Below are 25,375 nucleotides of genomic sequence, written 5' to 3' on the forward strand. Positions count from 1 at the left end.
TTAATTCTATCCTTATAGACAGAAAAAAAATGCTTACAAAATGAGTATCATAAACTCTATGGGACCCAGGGAAGGAGAAAAGGGTATAAGCCGCATACCAACACAATCCCCATTCGCCATCTCAGACAGAAAAGTCCCTCTCTAATGCCTAGCTATTTTTCAGCGGTAGGAGCCCTTCTGAGAACTTTTTGGCTCCTCGTGAACTGGAGTTCTTTGTTTGAAACCAAGAATCCATACTTGAGATAATCAATGTAATTTTGTAGATGGAATGAAAGTGGAAAGGGATAGGAAGCATCCAAAGAGAGAGAAATTCTCCTCCTCTCCTGAAGTACTCCTCATGCAATACGAAGGTTCACAACCTGGAATAAATCTTTTCCCACTGTTTGCTTTTTCTTTGCTGCACTTTAGGTTCCAGATGTGCTTGGTATGTAGTCTTCCTGATGTTGTCAGCTACCGAGATCAATAGCCAAGGTAGGTAAATTCTGGAAATAAACTATGTATAGTTCTGTGAAGACAAACTACACTGGGATGTTTTTGTGATGTCAGTCAGTGTTGGTGCAGGAGCTCATGGGTTTTTACTGTAAGTTTAGGTGATTTACAGCCCTCATTGCTATTATCCTTAACATGGTCCTTCAGGACTTTCTGAACAAATTTATCCTTCCCTTGTCCTTAACCTCTGTGACTGCAAACTGGTGAGTTCTCCACAAAAATCAAGATGGCTTACTCAACAGCACAGAATAATCTTTTTTTTTTTAGGAGTAATATATTATGTTGTTGTAGCCGTGATAGTTTAAAGATATAGGTAAGACAAAGTTTGATGATAGTCTAATAGAATTTTCTACCTCTGCTGCTTGTTAACTGGTCTCATAGAAGACAGAGGTACTGACAGATTAGTCTGCTATCTTTCACAGGCTTTCTTATCTTTCATCAGTCTCAAATGCTACCTTATCTATAGATTTTTGTTTTGCCTTTTGAGCAATGAGTAACAGATATTGAACCAGTGCAATCTACATACCACAGCTGCTCTTCAATGCTAATCCTCACATGGAAAAGAACCAAGAAATGCTCTTGGTGTTGTTTTAATAAAAGCTAGTGTTCGCCTTCCCATTCTAAATGAATGAGGCTGCAGACCTCGCAGGCCTCAATAATCTACTTTGCAAGTCTAGTTCTGAAAGCTGTTTGATACCCAGCTGTTTAAAATCATGAAATGCAGTTAATATTAAGAGTTAGTCATGGGTGAAAAACAACGACTAAGGACTGCAAGCACTTGATTCTAAATCCAGGTGAAAGACTTGATCCAAATCTGGTAAAGAAACACCAGATTTGGATCAAAATAAATACGAATATTTTATTAATTTTTGCCAGATCATAAGTTTTTTTTTGTATTGTGTTAAATGCATTGCAAAAACATGCAATGTAACACTAATGCTATTGTGATATGCCTTGAAACGTAAGGTTGTCAAACAAATTCTTCCTAGTTTGAGAAAATCTCCATGTAAGAAAAGAAATAAATCTAATTTCTATCTTGAAACTGACAGGAGCATTTTATTCCTGCGGGGTTGGTCACTTGAGACAAATATTGGTCTGACAGGTTGACTTTGATTGCTTGTTGCTCCATGTCATATCTAACCTCCTGATCAAACCTTATTTGCATGGAAGAAAAAAAAAAAGGCTGCCAGGACTTCAGAACAACAGTGTTTAGGCAGAGACCACAAAATTTGGACTTTGCAATGTTGTTGTTTAATTATTTTCTCTTTGTTCCAAGTAGTTGAAAGTTCAATGAGTTTGAAACTCTGCTAGGGGAAAGGCAAATGGCATAACCAAAGATATAATGACTCTGAGGAAAAAAAATATTGTGTGATACTTCCACTCAGGTAAAAAAATAGGAGACAGCTGTTTAAATAAATACCAAAAATAATGCATTTCTGTCTGAAAAATAAGGTAAGAGCTGAAGCAAATAAGTGATGGTACCTTCTTCTATGCCTGGGTGGGAATGAAATCTTAGTGACCTATGCCTCTAGCATGTTTATCTGTCATTATGCTTGTGGTTTCTCAGCTACATAGACTTATTGCTAACAAGAATTTTACTGAAAGATAACTTTGGCCAGAACAGTTGCAGGGAACATCGCATGCCTGCCAAACAATCCTCCAGTATGTTCTTAGTTTTCATGTGATGATAATGGTGATCTGATCTGAACAGAAGCAATGAATTTAACAGTTACACACAGAAAATGGAGGTAAAGAGACACTGGACAGAACTGGGTATCTGATATTCTTTATCAGCTTCAGTTATCAGAGGAATTGATCAAAGGAAGGCATATAACAGACAAATATTTTCAGTGGTCCTTGACAAACTTTTGAATAAGGCATTTCTTTTGCAGGTTGTACATGGAAAAATAAACATTTCCATCATGGCTGGAATACTTAAAATGCAAAAAAAAGACCTGTATTTGATTTAAGTAAAGAATCCCGCATCTATTTTTCCAGATCTACTAGGCAGTAATAGGTAGTACAGCAGTATGTTTATTATTATTCACAGATCACAGCTACTTAATGTGATTCTTTCATAAGCAAAATATGATATAATTATTGAATCCAGTTCTCAGAAGATGTTTATGATATGTTGCCTGTTTACAGGAAATTCCAAACTAGATCAAGTTATTGGGATCTTCAATCATCTTTCAAATACAATTCAGAGATATTGTGACCATATATAAATGTATTGCTTTTGTAAGAGAATTTATACAGTATTGAGTTCTGAGGGGAGACAGATGTCTTCTGTCAGCCACAGATAAAAATTCTGTGTCTGTAAATTTGTTTAAAATTGGTTTTAATCACATTGGGGAAATTCAGATATAATGATAGCAGGCATTTATCGTATCCCAATTCTGACAGTAGAAAAGGGAGGCCACGGACAATTACGGAAGTCTTTTTAGCCTGTTCTATTGTCCATTTTTGAGGTGAAAATCTTATGTTTAAAGCATTAATGGCAGAAATGAAAGAAAAATACCACACCATAATTCTCGCCCAAATGATTCCACTGTGCTCACTTTCTACTGTCATTTCTCTGCTTGAAGCCTCTGCTGGTGTTGGTTGTTTTCACTGTAAAGTATTCACAGGAAAACTATTTAATATTAAGACAGGATTCCTGTTCTGGTGCATCCTAAATATAGCAGAGTCAAATAACCTACCTTGCTCATTTCTTTGATTTTTTTTTTCTTCACTTAACTGATTCTCTAGCAGCTTGCACAGCTGTCATCCACTTCATGTATTTTGGCAGTGTTATTTTTCGTTCCTGTGGAGCTTGTTTTGATTTCTCTCCTTGTGAATTTCCTATTTCAGGACAATTTCTTCTCCCCAGAAGAACAACTTTCTGGAGCAGGACTCTCATGCTGAACTCTCCTTGGCACTTCGTGGTGAGACAGTAAAAAGAGGGGAGAGAAGAAAGCACGCTGTGGCAATGCCATGAAAGCAGTGAAAGGGAGATAAATTCAAATAATTCAGAAACTATACTCCCTCAAATTTCACTAGATTCTTCCCCTTTGTTTGATAGAGTTAAGTTTTCTTCCAAAAAAAATGAAAACCCCTCCTCTAGTGCAGTATCAGGCTGATTCACTACTGCTGGCCTAAGTTGTTTGAGACCCGAGAACGGCCTCGCTGAGGAGAGTGCTATGAACACACTACACCATCAGTGGTAGCCATTGACTTCTTTTTCTTGCGAAGGGGCTGTGTTGTTTTCCCCCCGCGGCGGCGTGTGACTTGACCCAGCTACTGAGAAACCCTTTGGAGAGGCAGACTTCCGCCCGGCCCATTAATTTTTGTCTCGTAACATGGCATGGTTGACCTTTCGGGTGTTGTTTGTAGCGGAGGTAGCTCCTCTACGGACCATTTGGCATTTCAAGCCTGCAGGAATTTGGAGAGGTGCCTAACAACCACAGCAGGCGCACGAGCTGTTTTGCAAGCCTCCAGCCACCTCTGCAGCTAGCGTAAGCTTAATAGGGCCGCTCTCCTCTTCTTTCTGTGTAGTTGGCAGGGATGCACAGGGATGTCTGTTTTAGAGGGGACTTAGCAATGCTTTGCCTAATTTTGCTGCCTCTGTAATTTTTCTGTAAAGAAAGAGCCCTTTCCTTGTGCATTTATACAATACTGCATTTCTTTACCTTAGTCTCCTCAGAGCAAAGACGTGCCTTTCACAATCATAGCCCTAGACCGCTTCTTCCAGAAACTGCTGCATTTTGTGCTCTATATGAAGCTGTGACAAAACCAATTTATAGGTCAAAGATGACAGGAAATAGAATAAAATACAGAGCTCTGAGACTTGGCAGGAGGCAAGAAAGGTTAAATGCTGGTGCCCTATAGCAGCTGTAGTGTAAGTTGACAACTGTTTCTGAATAAACAACTGCTGGTTCAGTCCCGAGACACGGTCGCGGTGTCTCATGTGGAGACTTCCACCGCGGTGCTCTGGGTGCTCCCGTTCCCGGCCCACAGTGCTAGGGCTGCTGGTGTGACACTTGCTCCTTTGTACACCTTTCTATTTTCTTTCAAATGGCTTCTAAATATAGAGAAATGATGTCTGCTGGGAAGAAAGAAAGAAAGAGCAAGGTAGTAATATATTTTGCAGTTCTCTGATTGGGAGAACATGCCTCTGGTCATATATTTGTGCATCAGAGAGACAGAAAAAAATCTCTGCCCTGCTGACTGTTTAAAAAGCAAAAATGAACGAGTGTGCATTATGTGTATATAACCAGGGTGACTTGGGACTCAGCCCACAAACGAACCTGAGACAAACTACAAGCCAATGATGGCAAAACTTTACGAGTTCAGCAGTTTGTGTCAGTCCAGATATGTGCCTAAAGGTATGACAATGAGCAGATCTTTTCTGAACCTGCGTGTTTAGGCTACAAATCTTTCAGGATGGGCTGTTTTCTTTCACTGTGTGTGAGATACTTGCTGGTAAGTGCCTCAATAAATAGTAGTGCAGCAGGAGACGACATGCATCAAAACCTGAGCTATACTGAGCCTTCTGAATCTGTGGCACCATGGTAATTCTTCACACAACTAGAGAGGGGGAAAAGTGGAAATTTGAATTTGAAATAATTTAAGAAAAAAGAATATGTGCATAGGAACTATAAAGCTCATTTGCTGTGTGCTATTCTAAGCTTAAAAAGAAAGTGCTTATATATATATATATATATATATATATATATATAAAACGTATTATAATAATGTAACAGGCTGTTCTCTAGCAGTTTCTTGGCATATCATTGGTGCTACAAGAAGGCTCTTTTTATGTTTGGCTGGCTTTTTAAACAGGCTAGTCACAAGACTTTAAATCAGACTCAGAGCGCAGTTGCAAGAATATACCTTTTTGCTTCTCAGCATACTCAATAGAAATAAAATTTTTTCACTTCATGTCAGAATGACTCTACTTCTGAGGATATAAAGCCATGTATAGGTTCTACAGTGTCTTAGAGTTAAAACACTGTCTTAAAGTATAAATTAAAGCAACACAGAAAAGTATGTTTTTATCTATAGCAACCTCTACAGCTTACTATGAAAGAGAGAAACACCAGATCATACCAAAGGACATATAATAGCCCTCTCCCTCGTTCCGATGCCTTATTCTCTTCTGTGCTGATCTGTTAAAATATATGTGCTCCTTGCAATACTGTATATTTCTACAAGCTCTTAAGCTATACATCTTATATTGTCAGATGTTAGGTTGTTCTGTCACTGCCCATCCAGGGTCATAATGTATGGGGAGCCAAGGTTATGTATAGCAGTCTTCTTCTTAGCTTGCATCACATGAGGAATAACTTGTGCTTGAAGGACTATTTTGACACAGTCCTGGTCCACTATGCTGTCAGTTTAGGGTACCTGGGCTTAGAGATAAAACATACCACTTTGTCTAGATCTAACCTAAAAAAAAATTCACATTTCAGTCAAGGTGTTAGACATGAAAGTGTATGAAGCATTGAAGCATATCTGAAACTATGTTCATTAGAAATTATCTGAGCGAGGTGCTTGCTAGGTTACCAAAAAAAAAAAAAAAACAACCCTTGAACACAATACATAATCTTGATGCAGCCGGCAACTGCCGATGCTAAAGTGTATTGCTAGTATGCCTTAAACAATTAAACTTGTCACACCTTTGGCTATGAAGATTTAAAAATGTTCTTCACTTTGCATATATATGTATATAAAAACTGTGCTCTTTTTATGAGGGTCCCCTGCTCACACACACATTTTTCACTAATTTTTAGCCTGATAAAATTAGCCTTAATTCTGAGTCAGAGCTGCTGTTTTTTTCCTGTTTTATCTTGCTTGTACCAGGGTCTGTTGTTTGGATTAATTTCCCACCTATTACTTCGCAATTCAATTGCTTCTGAATTATACCATCAGCAACACCTGTGCATAAATTTATAGTGTTTTAACTCCAAAAGAGACCATCAGAGTAGCTGTAACGTGTGGGTAACTAGACTTTTTTGATTCAAATTCAGGCAGCTATAGGGATACGGCACGTCAGCGAAAGCTTTCCTCCCCAAGGAAAGAGGCCTTCCAGCGGCAGAAAGGGGCTGCGCAGCCAGGAGCCCGGCTTCACCAGTGCCCCCAGAATTGCCCTTCCACAGGGTTTAGACACACTTGCTGCAGGTATCAATTATAATTATTTTAGCTAAATAGCCTATCTGGAGAGTGCAATTGTTTGTGTGAAAGTCCTTTTACCCTGTAACCAACTTGTCTGTCAATTTTTTTGAAATGCTGAACAGTTCAAGCTCTTTAAATAGATATAAGGCTTTTTCTTCATCCTTTGATTCATTTTTTTATGACTCTATGCATTATTTCTGTTTTTTCAGTATATCTTTTCTAAAAATGTGGGCATCAAAAAAAATTCCTAACATCTTGACATCTTAATATCATACACAGAGGTAAAAAATCATTCTCTTCCTTCCATTTCCTCTACCTATTAATACAGCAAAAGACTGCACTGGCTTTTTTTTTTTTTTTTTTTTTTTTTTTTTTTTTTGAGCTATAACATTGCAAAGGAATCGTTTATGTTGCGGGGACTTCCCCCAGCCACTCTGAATTTCTTTTTATTTTACATGGGGCTTTACATTTATTCATAATAAAACACTTTTTGTTTGAATTAGTCTGGCTTACTAAACGAATCACAGTGCCCTGCCTTCTCCTGTCAGAAGAAACATTCTTAGACAACTGCAAATGTTTGTGCCAGATCATCCCATCTTGTAACCTCCTAAATACTGGCATGCCACAAGCACTTTTCTATGACCAGAGCCATTACTTCCAAAAGCTCCTATTGACTGGAATATATTAAACAAACTTTCAAATGAGGCTTAGTTTTCTTTGCCTGATAGCACAGAAATAAAAATTACAAAAAGCCTGGGTGTTTCTCAGCATTTTTAATACTATCATACCTCATTAGGTTATAAGTCAAATGCAATATGCCTCAAAGGAGTAATGCGAACACTACTTTTTTCTGTGGGAAACTGACACTATCCAGAACATGACAGAAAGTGTAATTGCTAGGTGAAAGTTTACCAGGTAGCGCCTGATTTAAGTGCGGTTTTACACTTAACGAACCAGCTAGTATTTAAGATTTTATCCATGATGTTTGGTATGCTATCAAAGGTAGTGGCAAATGCATTCACCTCCCTGAAAGCATTCTATTTCACTTGTGAAAGAATGTATTTGTCTCGAAAGCTTACGTTGTCTGAACATCAAAAAAAAAGAAATCAATACCCATTTTAGTACAGTTGCTCTCTTTTTCCTTCTATAGACTTCATGAGCTTCATCGCTGAAGAACACTGCTTGTGGACAAATTTCAAATCCTTACGCTACCTGACTTGTGTCTTTTTTTCGGTTTTTCACACTTAAGTGTTATGTTAAAGTCACATAATAAACCATCTTTTTTTTTTCTTGTTTAAATGAGATGGTTTTCTTTAGTTCTAGTTCTCTTGCATTTTTGAGTGATTGTTTCACTGACTCTTTTCTCTCAAGTTCATTGGCCTTTCTGGGGAATAGGAGAGGAGGGGGGAGGTCCACATGCTTCTTCCCTTGACCTCTGAAGCTCTCTGCTACAGAATTTAGTATAAAGGCACCAGCAGCTGTCATCTTCCTCCAGAAAAGCATTATATGGAAGTGATGAAATATTTTGTTATTTATTTATTCTTTTTAGAAAGGCAGCTTCCTAGAAGACACTCATTCTACTTCCAAGGGGGTAACATACGTAATTCTTCATGATCTTTTTCTGATGGAGTCAGATGGTCTCTTTGATAGATTATTTGAAGAAAATCTGTGTATAGCCAGTTTACAATCCCCTGCAGCTTTGTGATGAAAAAGCTGAAAGGGCTCTGTCTCAGGAGACCATGGCCAGTTATTCATTTTCCGTTGTGCCTTTCACTATTTTGAAGCCTTAATCAATAATATAAAACTGTATATTTGCTTTCTGGTTTTCTGTGGCTCTGTTACACTGTGATTAAGCTAATGATTTTAAATAAATTGAAGACTACTTGACCAAAAGCCCTAATCTGTGTTTTTAACAGTTTGAAAAGTTAGTAAACATTTTATTTTTTGATTTTAGCAGAAACTTTCTTCTGGATCAAATCAAAATACTCCATCAGCATATGGGATTTCTATTCTGCCAGAAAAAAAAAAGGCTGAAAACAGTGTTCTCAGCTAAATATTGCACGTGACTATCGATCTGATACAGAAGCCTGTAAATAAAGCTATTTCCACAAACATATGAGCACTAACTTGTGTGCCAAATAATCAGCTACATGGGGAGTTTATCAATACAATCTAGATGCTACAGCTGATGCTCAGCGTGAGGTGTTTCATTGCAGCTGACACACTGAAGAGAGTCAGAATGGTCCAAAAAAGGTCAATAAGACCCTACTACTGCGTCTTCTCTTGAGACATTAATGCATGGTTGTCTGAATAAACCAGAACTTTGTTACCTCCACAAAGGTGACCAAAAAGGGAGATTTTTAGATGGATGAATGTGACTGTAAATGGTGTGTGAATTGTCAGAGGGTTAGCTTTAATACAATATATTACCTGAACCTCTCCCTTTTTCAGGCTACCCTGTGCTGCTTTGCTACTGGGACTTGCCTTGTGGCGCACTCTTCACATGAAGTGGGAGCCTAATGGAGACTCCTTTCACTTGCAGTCAAGCTGTACTTTCTAATTTCCTTTTTCTTTTTGTGTATTTTTCTTTGTATCTGACTAACGCAATTACATTTTGAATAAGTGGTCTCAAACTTACAGGTATGCTTCTCCATTCCTCCTCATGTAGGCCATGCAGTCCTTCAGCAGCCATTCCCTTTTCTGTTCCCTGCAGTGAAAAAAACAACCAAACGCAACTTTAACACAATGGAGGCCTTATTTCTCTGAGATGTCACCATGCCTGTTCAACTCAGTCACAGACCTAGAAATAAAAGCACTGCATCTGCTTTTTCTAAGTGGTCTAATAGGCCCTGCACAGTTCCTCAGTGAGCAAAAAATCAGCGCTAACTCCCCTCAGAGCTAGCTGAGACACTGCTCCCAAACACACGAAGGCCAGGCAGCGTGTTTCTCGCCTTCCCGCCGGAGCCATGGACTAGCAGAGGCACAAAAACCCTTCTAAACTGAGTCTGCTGAGGAGAGGCATGCATTAAAAGAATTGAGACACTTTCTGTTTAAGCTACAACACAGCCAAAATAGGGTTTCTGAAGGATAGTGAAAAAGGAAGATAAATCTATGGGTTATGGGGAGACTTTATCATGAAGTTGAGTGCTTTATTAAACATTGAGACTCACCTCACGTCCCCCCCTCCTTTGGCTTCCATATTTTTTTTTCCTGTTTGTAGGGTCATTAGGCTCTTTGAACAAATTTTCTACTCTGGAAACAACTTCAAGTATGCTTTCTGATATAGTAAAAGTCTGCTGCTTTGTATGTTTTCTTCTCCTTGGGTTTGAACGCCTGAACCAAAAATCCCATATAAATCAAACTGAGGCCAAAGGAACGAAACTGGGAAAAAAAAAAAAAAAAAAAAAAAAAACAAAACACCACCACCACAACAAAACTGTACTTCCAGAATTTCAAGCAGGTTAAAACCAAGAGAATAGACACACTGATTGAACTGCAATACAAACTTTAGGTCAGAGAAAAGCAGCTGTATCATTTAATCCTCTCCTAAAGGTAGAAATTCCCATTTAGTCATTAGCAAAAGATAAATATGTTGTCAGCTCTAACAGATTTTCCAGGCAAATTGGCTTTTAAAAATGCACATGCATTTGATAACAAACTAATTGCATGCCAACAGAATTTGTCTCTTTGTATCTACTGCCTTATAATTTGTAGATTGGATCAAACCAATATCTATTGATCAACACAAATTCACCTAAGACCACAGAAGCAGTCTACTGTATAGTCCTCTGACTAGCAAAGGGATCTTTTCAGTGCTATTAGAGCAGGCCTAAAACAGATAATTTTTTTCTTCTTCACACTGAAGGTCACACTGAAAAAAAAAAAAAAAAAAGACAGACCAAAAATGCGCATACGTCAGCTTCTGCACCCTGCCTCCTGTAGCACAAGTTTGCCATACTAATTGACTAACCCCGCTACAAAATGATCTTCCTGCACATCTCCTCGTTTACTGTAAGCACTATGTGCATTTTTCCAATGAGAGCTTTGCAATATAAACTCTATGTTTTGGAAAACAATTCCAGCTCTAATCAGTGGTCAGGTTTTTCAGCTGACTTTTCCTATGCACTATGACCCCCCCCACACACACCCCAGCCATCACATACTTATGCTCAGAGGCTCCTAAACAATACGGTTCAAATACAACACAATTCCAACTGTGCATGAATAACAGGAAGGAAACAACCAAATCCTCAGCTAGTGCAAACTGTTACAGCTGCTTTCACCAGCTGACACTCTGTCCCAGGATACCTGAAGTTCTCCTGTGCCTTGCAACAATCGGAAGGACAATGTTTTCAAACCTCAGCACAGGGTTATTTGGCTACACTCAGTATTTAGACTCCAAATAAGGGATGTAATTTTTCAGGTGATGAGCACCTGTAAAATGCATGATGGCTAGTTGGATCAATGGCACATGTGCGGAGCTATTAAAATGCTGAATTATATGTTTACATGCTGACTTGATATCAGCCACTTTAGAAAAATTACAAAACAAACAAAAAAAAAAACCAAAAGCAGTTTCATTGCTACCATTCTGAGATTAAATATATATATATATATATATATATATATATATATATATATACACACATACACATACTGCTCAGAGTTAGCAAATGTCCAGGGTGGGTAAAATCAGTTTCCAGATCTCAGAGGAACCCCCTAGCCTCCCTCCATGCACACACGTACATTCACAAGGGCAAACCAGATTCATATGATGAAATCTGCGTCTTCATTTTTCTTGATTTGCACATAGCAAAGGAAGAGGCTCTCTCTGCTGATTTCTACCTCCTTCCCATTATTTAACCTCCTCACTGTAACCCCTTTGCTACTCAATAAACCAACTCTCAGACTCCCCCCCCAAAAAAAGACAGCCAAAAAGAAAAAAATCTTATTCACATTATTATTTTCAAATCATTGCTAGGCAAGATAGTCTGCAGTGAGAATAATTTCTGACATGTGGTAAAAAAATGTACAGTAAAAATACTAGGTTTTTAAACAACAAAAGACTAAAGCTCCACCTCCTACTGAAAAATCTGTCTTACTAAAACTCAAAGGAAGTACTATTTACAGCATCCTGGAAAGGTTAACATTTTTTTTCAGAGAGAGAAGAAAGTTAAAAGAAACCCAATTTATGTCATGCTACATGGGGTTTTTACTAGCTCCACATAAAGCCAGGCTAGGTCATAGACTGTGCAGGAACATGCTAAATGGAAGTGTCAGTTTGAGGGACTTAATTCCTGCCCTATTTTTATCTCATGGGCTTAACTTAATTGATGTGCTTTGCTTATCTTTTATTAGATAGTTGGTTGCTGTGGTGGAATTTTTGTCTTCCAGACATTCCTTTGTTACAGAAAGTATCTAACATATTTCTCTACGATGGATGGCATTTAAAAAGCAAAAGCTGAGCAGTGACAGCTTTTCCTATTATGCACAAGGGCATAGTTGAAGCCGAGCAGCTTTTTCTAAATTCTTTATAGAGGGAACGTTGCTGAGCACCCTGTTGCAGGAAAGAAATAATGACGGCTTGCTCTAGGTTTCTACTACAGTTTCAACCTCTTTTCTCTCCCAACTGTTATTTTCATGAGCAATTTTTTGTCATGGCTTCATCATCGTTATTGATGTTATATTTCAGCAAATCAATAAGCTGCATAATAAGCAAATGCTTCTATTCTTTTTTTTGTGGAAAGCAATGAAGGTTTGATCTCAAGGAGATTAAAAAGACTGCAGAAACATAAGTATAGTACGGTTAGGATAAGACACTGATGAAACAGGTCTTATACATGGCATCATGCCTGCAGCAACTGCAGATTTTTGGACTGACACTGATGGCATTTAATACTAGCACTAGTGTAATGGATCATATAAGTTTCACCCAAGCTATTTGAATGAATTTGCAGAGAGTTAGCACAGTGTGTGGCTGCAGTAACGGCCAGGACTCTCGTGCTAGAACAGCGAGGAAGGAGAGAGGAAAGGAAATGGAGCCTCTTCAAGTGGTTTGTTTTGCGAGAAAGTACTAGTAGTACTACGTAGTGCCATTAACAGAAATAAAGTAATACTTGGCACTAAGATAGGTTCACTAAAACAGTGCTTAAAAAAAAATGAGTGCAATTTTTTCCAATTTATTAATCAAAGAACTGAGACACAGACAAAGCAAACGATTTGACCAAAGCAACTCAACAAGCCCATGGGACCTCTGATAGACACCAAAGATGCCTTCAAAAACTTTTATCAGTGTTTTTTTGTATAGCTTTTGGGCAGGAGACACAAAAGAAAGACGCCTTCACATATTAGATCCCTAGGGGATCTTCAGCGCAAATTCTTAATATGAAAACAACAACAATATCCACCGTTAGGAAGCTTTTTCTGATTCCCCCATTGCCAATATTATTTAACCCATCTCTGAAAGCCTGAGAGCAAGCCCTGAAACTATTTAAGTCGGTAACAGCAAAGAGAGAGAAGATGGAGAGGGAGAAGGACCACTAAAACTCAGCGCAAGAACAGACCTGTCTCCTGACGGCCGGCACCTTGCGCTAGACTGACGCAAGGCCTGCGCAAAAGGTGGCTGCCTTTTGCTTGCCTCGCTGCTTGCTGAAAGCCGGCTGCTCACCGACGAGCCCTGCCGGTGCCCCAAGTGACAGTGCCCCAAGCACTGAAGGAAAATCTGACTTGCTTAAATATTGCAGGGAGGTGAAGGAGGCCGTATCCAGAGGGAAAGGAAAAGCAAGCTGCTGGCTAGCAACCTTTAGGGGAAACAAGTTCAGGACCAAAAGGGACAGTCAATTTGCCAGACACAGCACAGCTAGGTTTTAAACCCCTTCCCCGGGGTGGTGCTTTCCCCCAGGGCCGCGGCTGGCAGCGTTCCCAGCAGCCCAGCATCGCTTGGAGCTACGTCCCGCTTGCAGGTCCCGGGGCAGCCCAGCAGCTCTCATGCCCGCGCTATGAGATTTGCAAGTTAGGATTCCCATCACCTCGGTGGTCAAGGGCCAATTCATTACAGTACAGGGCACCACTGGACTTGTGACTGTCAGTGATCAGGAAGTAGATTGTGGCTTTCCACACGTGGCAGAATATTTTCCTTTTTTTTTTTCCATTTCCTTCTACTGATCCTAAAATACTGATTTTTACATAACCTCTGGAGAGGTAAGTGAATGCATTGCCTCCTCAAATACACCCAGGCATTAGTCTCCACAAACTGTTTCTCTTCAATTGGTGCTAAAAGACAAATTGACCTAGCAGGATATATGAGGATCCCTAAAGACATTTATCCTAAATTACTGCAGGGAATTGAATTTGTAGCTCAGCTCAAACAGTAACAGTCTCTATTTAAAGTGATGTAAAGAGACATCCACTTGCCTCGTGATATATGCTTTTCTGGATGACCTTTGGCAGGTGTCACTAAGTCATCTGACAGCATAGCAAAAGACAGTACAGCTCTAAATAGAGCTTTTTTTAAATTTATTTGTTTTGCTAATTAGTAGAGTTGCAACTATTGATACATTTATGAAATATAATCTTCTTAAGAACTGTAAAGCATCAGAGCCATTAAGAAAATTACTTGCAAATAGAAATCTGTTAGAATTGCCATTATTTAGTAATGAAAGAAGAAAGAAAATGTATCACACATTTCTTGGTCAACCTAGGAGATATTTTTGACAATCACTTCATTTTGCAGAAAAGCAATTTCACCAGCTGTCTGCATTAGTATTTATATGGCTTCCAGACTATACTGAATCGTCAGCCCACAGTTCTGATGAACATTTGTTGGAGTTTATTGACCATCTGTAATAGTTTCAAACCCAGAAGCAGTAAGCACTCTAAATGACATGGACTGATTCAAACCTGAAGAGCTATTTTAACATTGCAACGATTTTTATTTTAATAAGTGCTAAATATCTTCCTAGCTAATGCTATGGAATTATTTAGAAAGTCTGAATGCATTTGTTAAAAATAAAGTTAACTAAGCACGTATTCAGTTTAGAGTTTAATTTTGACTGAATTTAGCAACTTTTGTTCTGGAACAGATGAGATAATATGAACTGATGCTTCACAGAATACCAGGTCTCTTCCCATTTATAACTTCCTGTAGGAACAGGTATGAATTTGGCTTGTATTTCTCATACAGAGAGACACCTTCACTGCTTTTATGAAGGTTTGAGAGGGGTATTAAGGCAGCTAGCACTCACTATTCCCTTGGATTATTTGGAGACTAATGTGGAAAACATAGAAACATGCAGTTCCCTTGCAAGACTAGCACAGGCTTCCTACTGCACAAATACGCTGGGGAGGGATGAGAAGGGTTTAAGAAATTGCCACTCTCCTTTTACCCATGCAAGCAGCAGAGCCGGGTTTCTACACAGTCTTTGAGCGTGCTGGGAATAATTCCCCTGTTATCCAAATAACCATCCCCAAACGCTGAGGCGATGAGGCGATACTGCACAGCACCTCAACCAGGGAGCCAGTGTCCTGTGCTTATAACCAGCCCACCTGTATTTCTGATGCGTATTGGTGCTTTCCAGAAGACAGCCTTGGTTTTGTGGCTGCCTGATGTGCTGTAATCCAACCCTCATTAATCTATTATTTAATGTCCGAGAACTAGAGAAGGCCCACTCTCTAATCCTTTTTTCCCTTGCTTCCCCAAGCACCTTATATAAAAGAAGGATTTCAATTGCAAAATGGTATATCAATAACTTTCACTTTATCGCAGTAAGTTACAAAGCAAATGCGAGCTATTTACAGTCCTCCCTACCCACCTTTTGTATGTATTTCTGAAGTCATTGGCCTCTCAAACTCCATCAGGGAAACAAAAGTCCAGTCACTCTTTCCTGCCAAGAGGAGCAATGGGTTCCTATTGTGGTGGCCTCAGCTCCAGACTGGAGGCTTTTTCTGGAGACAGGCTTTAGGGAAACATGCTACAAAGCTCAGTAATAAGATTTAACAGGAAATCACACTGGAGGGTCTAACGGTCACTTCTGGCTTGAAAAAAATCTATGACTCTGAAGAGCACTTAATTGTAAAGTCTTTGTAGGCACAAATGACCATTCCAGTCCTAAATTTTTAAAGTAGTAAACTTTCAGATTACTATAATTTGTGCTTCCTATTCCTGCCATTACCAGGAATAAGAATAAAACTTTCAGGAAGAAAATGCATTGGCACAATATCAGATAATATTTTCTGTGATTTACGTTAGGCTGTAAAACGCTATTCCAAGAATCTCTGTAAAATGGCTAATTTAAGAAGCACATTGAAGCAAAAATGCTAAATGTGTATTTTAGTTTCACTAACAATCAGCAGAAATGAGTGAAATAATGAATAGATTACACTTCTAACTCCTATAGCCAATATTTATATTCTGATCTTGAGAACCTACACACGTCATGCAGAAAGTCACAGGTGATCCCACCTCATCACTTGCACTGCAGCATACGGCCTCCCATAAGGTGAAGCTCCCTCCCAGAGAAGGATGCAGGCAGCAGTGAGGAGACCAAGAAAAAAAGTTTCCTTACTCCTAACTCAAGGAAATCCAGAAATAAGTGGTCATTTGGGTATGTATGAACTCAGTGGAGCCATGGCAATGTCTCCCTCTCTTCTGTGAGGGGCAAAGTCCATCCCTTGGCCCTTCACAGGAAAGTCCCTACGCAGAATCTCAAAATTCCTATTCCTCTTTACAAAGCTCTGCCATTTGGAAGACTAATTCTGCTGTGACGCACAAAACTACAAGGTTTTTGAGCTAATGTCCATGTATTCCACTTTTTCAATAGTGTAAAGCACAACATCAGCACTCACTTAACAAGAGTAATAACTGTACTGAATTGGTTTAGGTTTTCCCCAGACATATGGTAGATCAAAGTACTTTTTTTTTTTCTTTTTTAAACTGCTGAGCAATCTTTGTTGATTTACTCCACAGGAAAAAATGCTTTCCAGTAACTTATAGAATTACCTTACTCTGCTTTATAGGAATATTGTCTGAAAGTGTAGAGTGAGACCAGTGATGCTATGTTTACAAGATAGGATAAAATTTTTAAAATGCATGTCCTAAAAAGACACTTGTAATGCTTGCAAAACTGAAGAAACCACACCTCCAATTCAGATTACTTACAAAAGGATGCTGTTTTATTTTCTCTGCACATTATAGATGGATTTAGCATACTGTAACTTCAGGGACACAGAACTAATTCTGAATTTAGTGTGAACTGCAATCTCCACGTTCCTCTAAATATCCTTTATACCCAGAATGCCAGTTAGGTTTTGTATTTATATAGGCAAGATCATATAAACATGTGTGTGCATTGCTCACAAAATGAAAATTAAGTGAAGTTAATGCTAGAAAAAAATCGATGAAGTTTTGTTTGTAAGGATTTGGATGGTTGACATGATGTCTGTAAATCACTCTTAAGAAACGATTACAGATTTCTGTTATGGGGGAAAAAAGCCAAAAGCACACCATAGCTACCCGCAGAAAGATTTTCTGAGGAGTTCCACACGTAGACCTTAGTTACTGAGAAATTTAGTCACACGATGCATTTTAAATTTGTTCTGTTGCACATTTCCAAGAAACAAGGGGAAAGTCCTTTTGGGTAGGAAAGACTAATGGCTGATCAAATTGCAGATTCGCTATAAACAATAACTTCCCTTTTGAAATGGTTCCACTGCTTTTAACCAGGCTGTTTGTTTGGCATATATAGACATGAATATTCTTGCTAAATAAAGGGGCTAGTCCTGCAATACCTGGTGGCTCCCTTGGTTTCGGCTGACTTTCACAGCCTTTGGGGGAACTTTTCACTTCCTAAAAGACAAGCACATTGAAAAAGGAACATGTTGCAAAATTGTCCAACCAAAAAGATTCCTATTTTCAGGAGGAAAGGATCCTGTGGAGCCTACGAAATATGGGAAGCAAATCAGAAATAATACAGATTTCTTTTCATACATGGTAGCCAGGAAATACAGGAGGCTCAAGTGTGATGGGAAAATTCTGGGAGAGAGGGAGGGAGACAGGGTCATTAAATCAGTTTTCCTATCTTCCTAAAAAGCTGTCCTACCAAAAAAGGTAAACAAAGAAGCAAATCTGCTCTTGTATCTGTATAACAAACCACGTTACAGCTCATCATCAGGATGTGTGTATGCTGAATAGTTTTGGCTTTGTGCATGTGAAGCATCATTATGCAATGGAGGTATTGAGGACGTGGGATATTAATTCAGCTACCCAGGGAGAAAAAAAAGACATTAGAAATTCTATTAACTGACTAATGACTTTAATTTTGATTTTGAAGAAGAGTAATGGGGACTTATAAACATTATGAAGAGAAGGCTGTACTGAGCTCTGATCCTGCACAAAAAAAAAACCCAAAACAAAAAAAAACCCCAAAACCTACGTTTAATAGACACAGAAAGGAAGCAGCAACTGCCACCATCTGCACAAGGTACAATAGTTATAATACTTTCACAGGGCATGGGACACAAACAATCTAGGGACTTCAGACTATAGCTTGAACTCAGCCCTCTAAATTCACAGTGCATGCTTTAATCATTGGGCATGGCTGGAACTATTCTTCATCCTGTTGTTAGCTTGAACCACTGTGCAAAAGGAAGGCAAAAGAAATGCAAAATTCACATTCTGCCAAAAAAGAATGGGCATGAGGGTCCTAGCCACTGTCAGTGAATGCAGAGCCCTGGATTCTGGTCTCTGCTCCTAACGAAGCTCTTGTTTCATCTAACAACTCTAATGCAAAATGCATAAGCAGTTTCTGAAGCAAGAATGAGAATTCAGGACACCCCAACCAACCCCTCTTCCCCAAGAAGACTTCTCAGCACCGAGAGCACAGCCAAATTCTCTCTTGCTCACTGTCTCCTCGACTCCAATTAGGCTTTCTTCTTGTATTCACAATGGCCCAGGAGGATTAAGACATATTCCTAGGAAATATGAGCTGTCTGTTCAAGTACTCTCAGGCTGAGGAGGGACCCTACGGCCTTTCCCACTCCTTGAGCAGGCTACTATGAGAACACAAGATGGCTTGCCTGGGGCAATTATAGTCCACCTCGCCTGTATTTGGTCCTCAGGAGTGGCTTAAAGGAGATGTCTAAGGAACAGTATGAGGATGAGGGTGAAAAATACAGCAGCAAATCACACTGGCATACCTGTGATATAAAAAAAAGGCAGAGGGGGATACAGAAGCAATGGCTCAGCTTTGAGCGCAACTCAAATGTGATAGGCAAGACTTGTGCTACCTGAAAGACCAGGGACCGAGATGGACCTCAGGCTGCCCATCACAGAAACAGAGATCTCAGGCGTATCCCAGCTCACAGTGAAACTTTCAACACCAACTGTGTGCTGAACCGCCCCAGAAACTTTTTGTCCAAAATGGGGGTACAATTTTACTTTAAAATGCTTGCAAGATCAGGCCGTCTTGCACAGAAGGTGGTTTGATATATTTTTTTCAACCTAGACAACATAAAGGCATTACAGTGACTTAGACACTCCATGCATCTGTCCTAAAGAAACATTCTGGGCTGCAGAGCCCCGGTAGAAAGAGGCATATGGCGATGAAAGATGTTCAGATTTTAGAGGAGTGGGATTTGAGCTATCCTTACATCCTCAGCACTTCCTAACAGCGACAACTTCCTTCCTGTGACAGCTGCACGCTGCGTGGGATCCACCTTGGGCAGCTGTGTCATACCCGGTGCTGAGGTGCCAAACTCATGGCAGGTCTCAGCGCTGAACAGCGACAGCCTTGGGCAGGCACTCCTAACTGGTTTTGAAATAACCAGATTGGCAAGCAGCATTTCCGAGATCTCTGTTTACTGGGCAGCCTACGACCACCCTCCAATCGCAGTCACTTCCGCCAACTATATCACATATTTTATGGCTTCCACATGATCCTTTCCTCCTGGAAACGGGTATCTTCTCTGTTGGACTATTTCACAACATCTATATCTCAGAGAAATGCAGTTTCTTTGGGGAGGGGGGTGGCGAGAGGGGGGATAATATTCCTTTAATATTTGTTAAATTTTCCCTTTAGCCTGAGCAAAAGAACTAAAATATCCGTCAAAATAAGAACAAACACACACACAAAAAAAGCACTTTATGGGGGATAAGAGAGGAGAATTTAAAAGTGTCAGTAGACTTTAAATGTACTACTTTGGTCTTCTCAGAGAAAATCAATTACAGGGTTTTTTTTTTTTTTTTTTTTTTTTTTTTTTTTTTTTTTTTTGCCTGTAGTGATTTTTATCCTACTGCAATATTTTTTAGAAGTATGGTAACATAGTACTATTAACCATCTTCAATCTGTCTCATCATTAATTTATCTTATTCTTTGTAAAAACAAAGCTTAAAACAAATTCCTTTGGTGTTCTCACTAAATATCATTAGAATTAATTTTAAACTCAGTATTAATTAATGTATCATTACACATGATCCCCGATTTTTCTTGACTTTAGTGATGTACATTATAGAAAGATATGTCACAGGTAAGTACAAGACACCAGCAGAATCTGTAAGTGCTTTAACTAAGTATATGCCAGATCACAGCTCTTCCTTCCTTGTTCAATTATATCTGTTACGTAAAGAGCAGGAAAGCCTTGTTCTGTCTTTGTAACACAGGGTTTTGGAAAATAATCTAACTGGTAAGAATACACAAGCAGAGAGTATATTCGACAAGCCAGACATCTCCCTAACCATACCAACACATAACTTTGAAATAATTATAACATAAACCTCATGGCTGCAATTCTGAGGCTCTTTTGAATGTGTACTAGGTCCATAATATATACAAATCTTTGAATATACTTGAAGAACTAGGATTTTGATGAAGTGAACACCTTGGGAAATAAGGCACTTGCTATCCTTTTGGAGCGATATCTCTTTTTGCCCAGACTGCTTCCAGCTCAGGCTCCAAACTCCAGGACCCAGCATCACTGGGGCTTCAAACATCAGATACAGCTCTTAGCAGCTCATTAGCTGTGGGAAGGCATTAGTGCTTAGGCTGGGGCCTGCTGGCACAAAATAGGATTTAGCAGTTTAGCAGCACCTTGGCGAGGGTTTTAAGGATGTCAGTGGTATTTGAAAAATAGCATAGAGGGGAAAACGGGAACATTTGGCACTCACTGACTGTAGATCAGATGCTCTGCTGTGTTGAGATGCAGTTTAATGTAGCAGAGAAGGGGCATAATAGAAAAGCACATTAAAACTCATTATTTTCAGGGTATAGCTATTCTTTCCTGATCACCAGAATAGATCAGAGGGGATTTGGGGTTGCTGTCACAGCCGGAGAAGAGCTATGATGCATAGTCCATCTGTTCCTCACCTCCATCCCCATGAATATAAACCATGGCCTCGGATGATCTATGCCAACTCTACATTCACCAAGAGCACCCTTAGGTGATGGACAACCAAATCCAGATACTCTCTTATTTCTTGCTGCCAACTGAGTGCTGCAAAATAGCCAAAAGCAACTAAGAGCCTGGCCTCAGGTGTCCAAACATTTTAGTTTTGCATATGTGACCAAAAAATTGTCAGAAGTAGCTGTCCTTGCCAAGGTCAGGGCAAGTGGGCACTCAAAGAAAAAATGCCTAATGTACCAAGGCTGCCGGGGTTGCAGACACAAGTCTGCCGTGGCGCAACACATGTAGAATGAAGTGGCTAGAGGGAGTTTGCAGAGCATGTCAGGATGGGAACGGAATGGGATCCTGGAAGCCACACGTCTCCCAAAAGCTCTAGTGCTCACACCAGGGTATTGGTTACCTGACTGAACAGCTTATACATGAAAAAGTTGGACTCCCTAGCAAAAAAAAAAAAAAGTACACATAACCTCATTTGGAAGCTTATCTCTAACTTCCTGACCCCAGCATTCTGCCTTTAATATTGAATTCAGTGTTCTAAAGCATTTCACATGCAATACTTGTATTTGATAAGCACGATGGTATAAGATAAGCAAGAAAGACTGATGAGCAAGTCTCAGAAGTCTGTAGTAATATGGGTATTAATAAGAGCTCTACCGCAAAGTTTTAGTAACAGAATTAAGTTTTAGCAATTTTCTTCTCCAGAAATTGTACCTGAACATCCTGCGTCATTGCCAAGAAACACACGTAGGGACAATGTAACATCCTTAATATTACAGGAAATTTTGGTCCTTTACTCAAGCACATACTTTTCATTATTTCTACTTTTATTTTTTTAAAGATCTTTGTCGGTGCTTCTAAAATCTTTTTTTCAAGGGTCTGTTTTTGGTGTTAGATTATTTTCCTCTGCTTTCTGTCCGTAGTGGAAGCTGACTTTCCGCTGACCTTTGTTAATGGTACTGCAGGGTCATGATAACTAAGGGCAGTGGAGGAAGCTGGTATATTGTTAACTTTTTTCTCGTTATTAGAGAATTTCAGTAGGCAATTCTCCAGCCTCTTGGCTGACCGATAAAGACACTTGTATTTTTTCATCTGCTTTTCCCTTCCTCATATGACCCTGCTGGGCAGGAGACAAATTGGAGCAACTGACTAGAAGGCTGCAGGATGTTACAAAGCAGCTCTAGTATGTGAACTCCTGGCACTTCAGGGTGAGCATAAAACCATTTTTTTAAACCAGACTTATTGGTGCGTTCTACAGCAAGAAGTTTCCCTTTTGAGAAGATGCAAGCTTACTGCTACCTATCTAGTGGAGCAGCCATGCTTCCACGTAGACCCCTTCCAGCACATGGGTCTCTTCTCCTTTTTAGGGATTTACTGTATGTTTGGTCCCATGATATATCTGGCTGGAATAAAACATCTACAAAACCAGTATTTGAAAAGAAGCTCTTTGTTAGAGTTATCTAAGAAGGGCCGAGACAGGGCTAATAACTTCAGTTCCTGCCCACAGCCAGAGGAATCAGAGCACTGTTTTCAGAAGTGATTCCACAGCCCAACCTAAGCACGACGTGGCAACACGTCACGGTCAGCACTGGGAGAGGAGGGTGAGGTGAGGAAACAACCACCAAACGGCTTTTAATTGCCCATGGATCAATCTGAACAACATTTACTAGAGCAGCTATGAACAGGGGATGATCCTGCAGAATATGAATATTACACAATATAGACAAAAGAGGACATTAAAAATTGTCATGAGGTTGGAAGGCCTTTTCTATTCTGGACTACAAATGTATAGGGGGTACCTTAATCACATTTTTCTTTTTTCTTTTTTTTTTAAGTAACAGATGCCTACAGTCATGGTAAGCACTAAAAAAGAAAAGAAAACTAAAAGCAGCAGCCACAGCTAGAACAGGTCTTTTCTGAAACACTGAATTAATCCCATCAGAACTCCGTTAAGATAGGCATGTAACAGGATAGCTTCTTGAAAATGCTCTAGAAAAATAAGATGGAGGACATAGCATCTAGAAGGGATAGAGTATGGACATTTCAGAGGCAGTCAGCTACGAAGGTGCTTTTTAATTATTATTTTAAACCAAGCATTTCTTTCTAACCTTCCACAGGCCCACAAAGTATAGGAAAACTGTTACCATGGGTTTGATTGTTTTAATCACCTAAGTTCAGCAAGGACAGTGAACACTCACTCCTATGAGTCTCCTAATTTTCTACTAGAAGACGAATGATGAGAAAAACGTCCAATCTTTTCATGAGACAATCCCCATTCATCTTCTCATTCCCAAAGCACACTCCACTGTAACTCCTCCACATAAACTTCTCCTTTTTCCTTGTCCAAGCATTCACTAAAATAAGTTGCTCCAGAATAATACTAAAAACTGTATTTTGCTAAAGAGCTCCCTGAGGCCTGAGGAACAGCCATCCTATTCCTAACACCCAGGGGAGACAGGCATCTTTAGAAACTTGGGAATCCCAGATGTTTCTAGACCACCACAGTTGTTAATACAGGGAAGTCTGGCAGCAAAACACCACAGCATGATGGTGAAATACCTCCTCCAGCTCAAAAGAATGTCCTTCCCCTGGTCTAGGAGATGAAGAATGGAGAAGACAAGGCAAATTTATCAACTCCCTAAGGGAACTAGGGCCTCTTTCATGACCACTGTCTGACACTGCATACAGATCACATGGGGAGGGAGAAGTTGTTCAGTGCTGTACCTCCATCCCTTTCACCCTAGCAAATAGTGACTATGTCTAGCTTAGGCCAACTGTGTCTCATTAATATAATCTGAGATCCACATCTGTGCAAAGACACCCATAACTCACCCTCACTGCCGTCCTTTTGACTCTGGACATCAGCAGCCTCTGAATAACATCACCAGCCTTCCTGGCAACAGCCCCGATCCGTGATCTACCACCATCAAACTGGTTAGCTGACAGCGATGCCTCAAAGTGCATCTTTCAGATCAATGCTGTGCAGCAGTGACAGCTTGATTTCCTCCTTTTCCCCCAGTTGTTTTTTTCCCCCAGCAGACACTGCACCACAGGCTCTTTTGCCAGCTCATTTGAATAAACAGTGGCAGAACTGCCTGCTGCCAAGGATTAACTACCTCAAGCTGCCCTAACAAGGCCAGGTCAAGGGACTTGGCTTGATGTAAATAACTTGCAGCAACTAGTAAGTGGACCAGCTCAACACAATGTCATCGCAGTCACCTGGTCTAATACTGCAGTGTCAGAAAATTGCTAGGGTCTAAGCTTTACCACATACAAAGCTGTTAAATTCGCTGAAAAACCTGCAGCTCTGTAACATCTTTATCATGCACCTTTGACGACTTCAGCTATACCTTGCCTCCTAATCCATCCTGTGACCTATTTTTATCAGCAGCTGCAAACAGATGCTATTTAAAAAATATCCAACAAGGTGCATTTTCTTTTACCTCTTTATACATACTCTTTACACAGCTGCTGGGACAAAAGCAGATTAGCTTTTTGTCTTCAGCACTTTCGCCTTATACTGCCTGGCAGCTAGTTTGCTGCTCAGAAGTCATCATGGGAGAGTCCTATTTTAATATGCTGTGTAACATCTCCTTCTTCCAGCCATAGCTCAGCATCCAAACAAGCTGAAGAGGTTCACTGAGAGCCATCCAAGCATTCTCTAGGTCCATCTCTTTTGATGACTGTCACACTTAGAGGAATTAAGGTGCTAACCTCCATTACCTCTTGTAACATTCTCCAGGCACAAGGCTTGGACAAAGTATTGAACCAGCACTTGTCTTTACCCTACCTACGGTATCTCCGCAGAGGGCTGCTCAGTGTTTTGCAACTGTTTTTTTCCTCTAGTGCCCTGACCATATGGCAGGAAATGTCTGCAGCATATAAACAGTGTCAGGTATGCAGCAAAAAAAAGGGGATTCTCATTTTAAGGAGGTCAAACATACTCCCAGGGACAGTTCTTGGAGCGAGGTGTGCTGTATTGCAGCATTCCCCCACAGGTGCAAACAACAGAGAGGCGGTGTAAGGCAAGACAGGCAACGACGCACAGCAAGAAAACAAACACAACCAGTGTGTGGCGGATGATCAGTCTGAGAACACTCTGGCAGGCATTTGGGATGGCCCATTTGCAGAATGACAGAATACAGGTACTCTGCGAAACAACCAGTCTTGCATAGATTGCAAAGTATTATATAATAATAAAAGCATGTTCAAACATATTCCGTTCCCACATACCCTGCGTGCTTTTTAAGTGTCTGACAGATGAAAGCTATTAATCATGACTGCATTCCCTACCAAGCGCCATTGTCTGCTTGAGAAAATATTTGCATTGGTTTGGCCC

At 39.9% G+C, this 25,375-nt stretch overlaps 2 long non-coding RNA genes across 3 annotated transcripts in view; one reads left to right on the plus strand and one right to left on the minus strand.

The window, feature by feature from the left end:
* The window catches only part of LOC135324780 (uncharacterized), a 155,687-nt gene extending 146,934 nt beyond the window's left edge, over positions 1-8,753 (plus strand). The window contains exons 2-4 of one of the 2 annotated variants that reach the window (XR_010386033.1): positions 409-471; positions 3,343-6,651; positions 8,600-8,753. This is a non-coding gene — a long non-coding RNA (uncharacterized LOC135324780). Of the gene's footprint in view, positions 1-408; positions 472-3,342; positions 8,534-8,599 lie in introns of those variants that run through there. The other variant, XR_010386032.1, reaches the window with a different exon arrangement.
* LOC135324781 (uncharacterized) lies at positions 3,282-24,060 on the minus strand. The gene is made up of 3 exons (XR_010386034.1): positions 23,869-24,060; positions 9,284-9,352; positions 3,282-3,409 (listed from the first exon to the last, which is right to left on the minus strand). It is a non-coding gene; the product is annotated as an uncharacterized LOC135324781 (long non-coding RNA).
* Positions 24,061-25,375: the final 1,315 nt, after the last annotated feature.

Source organism: Dromaius novaehollandiae, chromosome Z, assembly GCF_036370855.1.
Source record: "Dromaius novaehollandiae isolate bDroNov1 chromosome Z, bDroNov1.hap1, whole genome shotgun sequence".
Classification (NCBI taxonomy): Eukaryota; Metazoa; Chordata; class Aves; order Casuariiformes; family Dromaiidae; genus Dromaius; species Dromaius novaehollandiae.